The sequence below is a fragment of the Serinus canaria genome, chromosome 13 (genome assembly GCF_022539315.1).
Source record: "Serinus canaria isolate serCan28SL12 chromosome 13, serCan2020, whole genome shotgun sequence".
Lineage (NCBI taxonomy): Eukaryota > Metazoa > Chordata > Aves > Passeriformes > Fringillidae > Serinus > Serinus canaria.
Genome location: NC_066327.1, coordinates 14,452,028 through 14,461,250, shown reverse-complemented (window position 1 = coordinate 14,461,250; position 9,223 = coordinate 14,452,028). Strand labels below are relative to the sequence as shown.

The 9,223-nt window shown below is 43.8% G+C and overlaps 1 protein-coding gene across 8 annotated transcripts in view; it reads left to right on the top strand.

The window, feature by feature from the left end:
• The first annotated feature begins 1,001 nt into the window (after window positions 1-1,001).
• Window positions 1,002-9,223, top strand: part of RNF145 (ring finger protein 145) — a 44,590-nt gene continuing 36,368 nt past the window's right edge. Inside the window, exons 1-3 of one of the 8 annotated variants that reach the window (XM_030229270.2) lie at window positions 1,002-1,246; window positions 1,741-1,946; window positions 4,274-4,431. The gene's annotated coding sequence lies outside the window, so the exon portion shown is untranslated. The other 7 variants (XM_030229269.2, XM_030229273.2, XM_030229274.2 and 4 more) reach the window with 7 other exon arrangements.

Sequence of the window (9,223 nt, the reverse complement as noted above, 5' to 3'; positions counted from 1 at the left end):
TGCAAAGCATAATGCAGACACCCAAACCTTTGTTTTAATACCTCTGCTTCACAGAGTTAATGACGCTGTGTTGAGGTATTGTTAATACCTACATCTGTGAATGCTCCAGTTCATTAGGGATGGAAGGAAAAAAGCAATTATTAAGTTGGCCAGCCCAACCCTTGTGAACTACAGGATTTTCCAGTTCAGTGTATTCCCTCATTCCTCACCACAGCAAAGTGTGGTTTTTTTTTTTCAAGTTCCAGACAATGTGGCTTTGTATTTTTTTTTTTTTTTTACACTAAGGTAAAAAGCATTACTCCTTTCGTGTCAGAATTTTTTCCATAGCATTCAAGAATGTGTTCTAGGGCTTGGCCATGCAACCCTGACAGGATGAGTAAATATTGGTGAGACTATCTGTGAGCTGAAAAGTATGAAACTATAGTGTGCTGGGCTGGGCTGTGAGGGAGCAGCTCCTGGGTCGGATCTCCAGCTGAAAAATGACAGTGCAATAATACAGCAAATCTGATGCTTTTCTGGTTGAACTCACAACGAAGGTGACTGGAGGCTCTGCAGTACAACACTGGGAAAAACAGAGTCAGCCTTAGTATTTGAAAGTAATACAGCACTTTGTGTTCCACAAGGCCAGTAAGGAGTATTATTAAAATAGCAGGGCTGCGTTTTAAACATCTGCTCAGACACCACCTGAAATTTTGCTGACCGACTTTTCTGAGTCATCTCCCAGACTCGCAGCTGCCCTGGCGAGTCCGCACGTCCCGAGAGGACCCAAACCCCTGCGCTCCAATCGGAATTTAAACCCCAGCCTCTGCCTTTCAGGTGTGTGGGCGGGCGAAAGGGTCCCGGCTTTATGGACAGAACCTGTTCAGGGCGGGGAGCGCTCTTCAGCCCAAATCCTGGCTTTTTTCACCCAAAACGCCGCTCGGCTCCTTCCGCCCCCGCCTCGAACCTGCCCGGGGGGAGCGGAGGAGCCGCTCCGCGGGCGGGGCGTGCGCATGCGCGGAGAGGGGCGGCGCGCGCGCGCAGGCAGCGGGGCCATGGCCGCCCGTCCGCGGGGCCGCGGGGAGTCGGCGGCGCCCTGAGGCGGCGCGGCGCGGCCATGGTGCCTCGAGGAGCCGCTCTGCCGCCGGGCACCGAACCGCCGCCGCCGCCGTCGGTGTGAGAAGCGCGGAGCCACTGCCGCGCCACCGGGGAGCGGGAGCGAGAGGAGGAGGAAGAGGAGGAGGCGGCGGCGACCCCGCGGGTTCAGGTGATTCCCGCACGCTCCGCCTCAGGCACGCGCGCCTGCCCCCGCGGCGCCCCCCGCCCGCCACTCCCGCGCCCCTCCGCTCCTGCCCGTGTCCGCGCCGGTGCCGGGGCTCCTTCCCCGGCCTTGCCTGCGCGCAGCCCCCCTCCCGCTCCTCCCCGCCCTCCGCCCCCCCTTCCCCTCCCCGCTCCCCTCCTCCGCCGGCGCCGGGAGCCGCCGGGGTTACTGGAGTTCAGCGGGGCCGGGCAGGATGCGCGGGGCTGTCCGCGGCGCCGGCGGTGAGCGCGGGAGTTACGCCGGGCGGGGAATAAGTGTCCTGTTGGGGAGTGGGGTAGAGGGGGTCGCGGTTCGCATCCCCGTGTTGGCCCCGGGGGTGAGCTGCGGGCTCCCACAGCCCTGACACAGCTTGGCCGGAGGGCTGCGGTGCTGCCCGCCCTGCCTGAGGTCGGGTTGTGCTCTCGCTGGGGTCGGGCTCTGTCTGTTGGTGCCCGCAGCAGGCTGAGCATCCCCCGGCCCGGTGCCGTCACGGCTGAGACACGGAGCGGAGCTGGACACCTCTCCTGGAGACTGGCCCTGGAGCATATGGTCATGCTTATGTAAGGAGCAGCCTGCCCGTGGCGTGGAGAACAGGGCTTTTTGCATCTTCCCTACTTATATCATGTCAGTCGGTTTTATGAGACCTTCTGTAGCCTTATAAAATAAGGTTTGTGATGAGAATTTTCATTTTTCTTCTTTGTTCAGGAGTAGTTCTGTGTACCAAGTATACTTGTGACAGATGGAGCTCTTAGAGGGATTCTTACCTTCTGGTTGTTGCTGCCTTTTTGGGGGTGTGTGTGTGGGACCCGGTGCATAAATAATGTGATTGGGGGAATAAAGTGAAAAAATTCTGAAATTTTTTTTTTTTGTGTAATGCAGTAAGTATCAGCAAATGAAGGAGAATGTTAGAAGCTATGGGCGAAATATACCAAAGAAAAGTGAGATTTGTGTAATATGTTTGACTCATAAATATTAGCCATTTGTGATCTCATTCAGAATACTCTTCTTTTGAAATCTGTAGGTGTTGCGGTATTCATTTCTTATGCAGTTTTTAGTACAGGCGTTTCTGTTAACTTGTGCTTCAGACTTGGATACTTTCACATATATTTCAGTTAGGGTTTTGTCTGTGTTTGTAATGTGTCTGTAGAGATAAAACTTGGGAGGAGAAGAAGGAAATAATTCTTAATTACTTTTTGATCATTCTTGTAGGGTTAATGAAGATAGATTTAAAAATGGAAAAAAATACTTTGGTTAGGTGGGCACTCTAAGCTATTGCACCCCATGACTTCGGTGATCTGTAACCTTGGCTTTTTTTTGCTGGTTATCTTAGATAGGAGGGGGTCTGTGCATGAGAAACTGCATCTTTTTTGTTTCTAGTTGGCTTTAGTAACTGGTAATCAGCTCTGGTTTTCGAGTCATAATATCACTAAAGTATTTAATTAATTGCTGAACTTATTAGCATTAGGAAATGGTTGTCTTTGCGACCATCATTACATAGAAGGTTAATCAGAAATCTTACAGAGCAATATAAAACTGCTGCTCATCCAAAACAAGGATTCACTTTGTTTACATCAGCCTTGAGGAGCTACTGATGTTAGAGCCACTTGATTCTGACAGAGACATGAACTGAGCAGCGTTCGTTGGAAGAAATACTAGGGAATTCCTTCCTTTGGGAGAGGATGGGCAGAGATCGGTATCTCAGTCCAGTTCGGCAGCTGGAGCCCTTGCTGCAGAGGCAGAAAGGCACATCATGCCCGTGAGCTCTGAGCGATGGGTGTGTCCTGGAAAACTCCGTGAGCCTGCTTGGTGTTTAGTGTTGGACTTGCACAAACCTTCTCTGAGCTGTTTGCTAAACTTGGGTCGGTTTCCTCCTCTTCAAACAGTGCAGATGGCTCCTCTTCCCCTCCTCTTGAACCCATGTGGTGATTTACTCTTCCGAATCCATTTTTAGCTCCAAATACACCTGGCAGTGTTTGATGTGGTTAGAGTGGACAGTTCACCATCGTTTTGCTTTTTAAGTGTGTATTCAAGTCCAGTCCTTCATTGTGATTCAGGTATCTGTACCTGTTTCCCTGCCCTTCCAGCATCTCTCATTTCAGAGAGGCCCTGCTGCTCTGTAATTAGTAGCATTCTTGGGAGGAACACTCAGAAGTGGGTACTTCATCTTGAGGAGCTTTTCTGGAAGAATTCTTTGGTTGCATATCTTGAGTTTGAGCATGTTTTAAGGGGAACTTTTCTGGGTATTTCCACTGTGTGTTTGATATTTCTGTCAGGCAAGTCTGGTGCTGCAGGAAGCTGAGCTGCCTATTTCACAGGCCTCAAAGCTTTATTTACATGATTCTGAAAACGGATAAGGCGGCAGCAGCAATGGAAACTTTATCAGTGCTGACCTAGAGAAATCTTGGAAGTCTTATTTTCTATTTTAACTTCTTACCAGTCTGGTAGCTAGTTATTGTTATTGCAGGTTCTAAACATAGGCTGTGTCTGAAATGGCTAAAAACTGCCTGAGCAACTGTGGAGGATGAAATATATTTCATCCTGTCGTGTGGCTTCATCCTGGTAACACGTTCGGGTTGCAGGGTTTTTTGTGAGCTTTGCCTGTCTCTGGAGTTCCTGGGATCCAGCTCTCTGGGGTGGGATGTCACTGCATCATCTCGGGCTCTCATTAATGCTCAGTGTGCAGCTCCTCTGGGTATTCTCTCCTCTGCAGAGGCGCTTTGGGATTGCTGCCCAGATTTTCTCAGAATGTGCTGATACAAATGTGGTTAGGCAGGATTGTAGGTGTGGGCTTGCAAACATGGGCTGTGATGGCAAAAAATCTGCTGAATAACTGGTTAATAAACCAAACCTTGAATTGGTGAGAAACCGGGGAGCCAGAAAGGACCTCGGAGCAGTTTGGTTTGTTGAGTCAACCTAGACTTTCTTCTGAAGATTTTAATTAAAGGTATTATTAATTATATTTTAATTTTAATTAATTAGCTTTCTGTCTTTCAGGTACCCAGCTAAAATGTGATCTCAAAACCATGCAGCCCCTCTTAGTGTGACTGGATTTGAGCTGATCATGTGCAGGCAGAGTGTGGATCCCATAGGAATGCACAGAAGGAAGGATTTTGCTGCATACCTGGTGGATTTGTTAACCTTTGTTAACACATGTTAGTCTCTGAGTTCAGTTCCTTTGTCTTACCTGCTCATTATGAAAAATAAAAGCCACAGGATGTTTTACAGGCTACCTATAAATAATATAATGCACTTGCTATATAATTGAGAATGGGCTGAAACTGTTAATAGTCTATAAATGTACGTGAGAAATAAATCTTTAAAGAAAACTTTATCTTCATAGCTCTGTGATGTGTATCTTCATTTCCTGGATTGGTTTTCTTTCCCCTCATATAAAATTTTCTAGAATTAATGGAAGTTGGAAGTGTAGATTATTTTTTTTATTCTTTGCAATTAACCTTCCATGGTTACTTTTGTCCATTTTTAATGTGCCTTTAATGTGAATTCATGTTTACTGAAGTCCCTGTGAACAGAGAAGAGTTTGACCTAATTTATTTTGCAGTAACATTTGCTTTTGCAAAACACGTGCTGTATTTGTTTGGAATGGTTAACCTTAGCTGTGCCACAGTTCACAGCTGAGTGAGTCTTGGATCAGTAGAAATGTAGGAATTACTGTGTTTTCTAGGTAGAAGTACCAGTTCTTCAGGCACACCACTGCAGCAGTTGTATAGCATTCCATATTGTTAGACCAGATGGGAAAAAAAGGGAAAAAAATGAGGAGAAAAAAAAAAGGAGAAAAAAATTGCTGTTTGTTCTTGGTAACTGCTTACACAGCAAGATCTGTTTGTTTGCTGACTGACTCTCTAAACCTTTAAATGGAAAGCTGAATACTCTGGTTATTATTTGAAATTCCTGAACTACTCCAGTGATCTAGGGTGAGCATTTCTCGGAGCAGTGACTGGGTGCCAGTGCCGGTGTTGCTGTGCACGTCTGCAGTGTTCCAGGGCTTTGTTCCTGCTCCTGGTATCTCGCTGGATCTGTCCTTCTCAGCAGAAATCTTTGATTGCTGTCCTTGTTAGCCAGTTTAAATTATATGGGAGCAAGGCAGTCTTTTCCTTTCCTTGGCACTCTCTGCGAGGGAGAGAGCCCTTTTGATGGATTGGTGACTCACGTACTCTCAGTTCTAGGTTTGTTTTTGTTTTTGTTTTTCTACAGAATCACACAGGGAGATTCTTTTCTAAGTGCATATTTGATAAACCTTTTAGTCCTGTTCCTTCCCTTTGCTTCCCTTTGTTCTCTTCCTCTCAAACTGATGATAGAAGGATCTGAGTCTTTGAAGAATGGGATTCTTCTGTAATTCAAATTGCTTTTGCTCCTCAGACCAGGACAGGTGTAAAGAAAGGAGTGGGTGGGTAGAACCCAGCTGATGGGTCTAATTTTAGTTGTTGGACTGTGACACTGAACTTTTCTACAGCTACAGATTGGAGTTGTATGTTTTGTATTTTGTTTGGGTTTATTTTTTTAAATATTTTTTCCTTTTCAAAGTCTGTCTAGCCAAGTTTACTTCAAAGGAAAACAAAAGGTTTTCCTGGTGATATTTTTAGTTTCAGAATCTATTACTGAAAATTAATCTAACTAAACTACAGACCAGAATCCTCTTGTTGACGGATGTATCCAGAGTAACTAGAGTTTCATAGATGTGAGAAACAGAAGTCGAAATTCTCTCTTTCATATTTAAATCAATCTTGCCAAGTATTTTAGGTTGTGATGCTGTAGCAGAATGAGCATGTTGTTCACAGATGTGAGGCTGAATGTTGCAGGATCAAGTGTGGTTTTGAGGTTCTGATTTGACTGGAATTATTTTCTGTGGTGATTATTGGTGGCAGTAGGCTTGGAATAACTTACATTTGCAGGTATTCCAATTTATTTCTGAAACTATTAAGTAACTTTATTAGTAATGCTTTCCTAAATGTACCAACTGTTCTCTGTTAATGTAATTTTGTACCTGTTTGGATAAATTAGTGCACATTTTTGCTGCCCCTTGTACTGCTTTACCAGGGCATATTTTCTGCCTGTGATGTGATGGATTTATATTTATGTTGGTGCAGAAGCAACAGTTACACTAGTTTAAGTGGCAGAATTCACAACTTCAGCTGAAATGGCAGAATTTTGTTGTGATAAAACTTCCGAAAAAAAAATTCTGTGAAAGGGAAAATGTGTGTTATCTTTGAGAGGGTACGTGCCGTGTGATCACACTCAAGATGGTCTGTTCTGCTGCTGGAATGAGCTGGGACAAACTTAAAAGAGTTTTCTCCCTTTTTCTTTTAATTGATTTTTGCCAATTCTGCTGTTTTCTTTAAGGCTACCCAGGAATATGCTATTGACAAAGTGGGTGTGCCAGGGGAGGGAGGGATTTTTGAAATATAATTGTTATAAAACAAAAATGAACAATCCATGTTCCACGAACTATCAGTTACAATGGGAATTTTTTTAAAGGTTGTTTTGGCCAAATAGCACAGCTTAAGATCTGAAATCTGAAGTTCTTGGTCTTGGCTTTGGCTGGAATCTAGTTAATTTTGGTAGCTGGTGCAGTGCTGTGTTTTGGATTTAGTACAAGAATAATGATGATGGCACACCAATGGTTTAGTTGGTGCCAAGCAGTGCTTGCTCTAAATCAGGGACTTTTCAGTTTCCTGTGCTCTGACAGTGAGCAGGTGCACAAGGAGCTGGGGAAACTGGGCAAAGGGATATTCCACAGCACAGAACCTCATGCCCAGAGTATAAACAGGGGGGAATTGGCTGGGAGACATTGACTGCTGCTCAGGGACTGGATGGGCATTGGTCAGTGGGTGGTGAGCAACTGCATTGTGGCACTGCTTTCTCTTGGGTTTTATTCCTCTCTTTTTCTTTTTTTAGTTATTATCTTCCATTCACCACATTACTATCATTATCGCTATTCTATCGTTATTTTTTTTATTAAAGTGTTCTTATTTCAACCCAAGGTTTTTGCCTTTTTTTCACTTCTCCTCTCCGTCCCGCTGGGAGGGGTGATGGTGAGCAAGTGGCTGTGTGATATTAACTCCCAGCAGGGGTTAAACCATGACAGTCTTCCTGAGATTGTTCCTTTTCTTACTCTAATTTGGAACAGGGAGATGTTTGAAATCATGGGAAAAAATTTTGAAACACAAACAAGTGGCTCCCCAGTCCATGTTTTGGCTTTGTACAACAAGTGACCTATTTTTTTTTTTCCTAATGTCTGAGCATCCAGCAACTCCTGTCATCATCATTTATCTAAAGGTTTTAGAGGTTTAATGTTGTGGTTGTTTTTTTGTTTGTTTTTACACCAATCAAAATAATGTATTGTGAGAGCTCTTTACAATATAATGAGCTTAGAGCAATGGACTTTGCTTGTCTCTATTTCGTTCTGTTAGAACTTGGCAGCCATTACAACTGAGCCTTTATTTAACACATCCGCATTTCTAGTGGAGTTAATTTTAAAGGGTTTCTTATTAGTGTTGGGGTTTTTGTCACTCAGGAACAGAAGGTGCTGTGGAGTTGCAGTGGCTGCTCCTCAGCACTTCCGTTGCGACATGATGTGGTTTTCAAAGCTTGTGTTGCTTTTGTTTCAGCAGCATTTGAAATTTAATTATTCTTTTAGATAATCTAAATGCTGTGCTGTTTAGTTTGCTGTGTTTCAAGTGTGTGTGCATGAGTTTGGGAGGCAGAATTTTTCAGCTTAATTTGGATGTGCTGATCCTCAAGTTAACTTTCAGTATTAAGTTGTCTATGTAATTCTCTTTTTGGAGTAATTAAGGAAAGTGAAAGCTCCAGTGAAAGTTACATTTTTGTCATGCATATTTGGTTGTTGTTGAGGACTGAAAAAGGTTTGACAGTTTTGAGAATGTAATTTGATATCAGGCACTTGTCACTTTACGTGGGTATTTTTATGACAGAATGAAAACCTGTCAGTCCCTGCTCATCCCTATCCCTACATCCTGATCTACTTGGAAAAGGAACCTAGTAAAAAACCAGGAGGCAGCCTAATTTCAGAGTTTTGATTAAATTTATGAACTTAACAAACCCATAGATTTTTGAAAATTCTGGGACATTTAAAATATTTTGATATGAATTATTTAAACTTGTATTTTTTTGTAACTCTTTGTATACAACCTATGTAACTCCCAACTTGTGTTTGTACAATACCATCCCTTTAAACTCAGTCTTTTATTCACACAAAATGTTGAATGCTCTGATTCTGTAGTAACTGCTTAGGTGGTAGTTTTGGTTGTTCATTCTAAATATTTGTAGTCTTCTGGCTGACCTTTAATTTGTGTTGGGCAGCTCTGTGAAATGCTGGTGTTGTGTGGGGTGCCCGATGTGGTTGGAAGGCACTTCCTGTGTGAGGGGAAGGATGTGCTCCCCTTGGGGTTTGTAGAGCTGTTGCAAGAGCTCTGTAAAAAGTGCCAGCATTTACATAACTTGAAAAATCAGACTGTGGGCTAGACAATGGCAAGCAACAGCCCTGCAACCTGTGGCTTATTGAGCCACATCTCAGTTTTGATCTGTCCTGACTTCTTGAGCTGAATTAATTTTATGTCATCATGGCTTGAGAAGTGTGAGCATGGCTGAAGGTGTGACATGAACAGTTTGCAGTGTCATCTAGGCCATGGCAACATAAATAAAACCTCACATGAGGCTTGAGTGTAAGTGAGAGGTCTTAAGGTTTTTTTTTGGTTATTTGGGCTGGGTTTTTTTCCTTAATGTATATTTGCATGGTTTCACTTCATGCTTATGTGCTGGCTTGAGGTATAGAACTTGCACAGCTGCAAAAGCTTTTATAACTTACACAAGGACAATATGAATAAAGTCCTGTAAACTTTATTTAAAAGTGTAGTTCAAGTGTGGGTTTTCCATATCTTTGCTCAGGCTGCAGTTCTTCCCAATTGT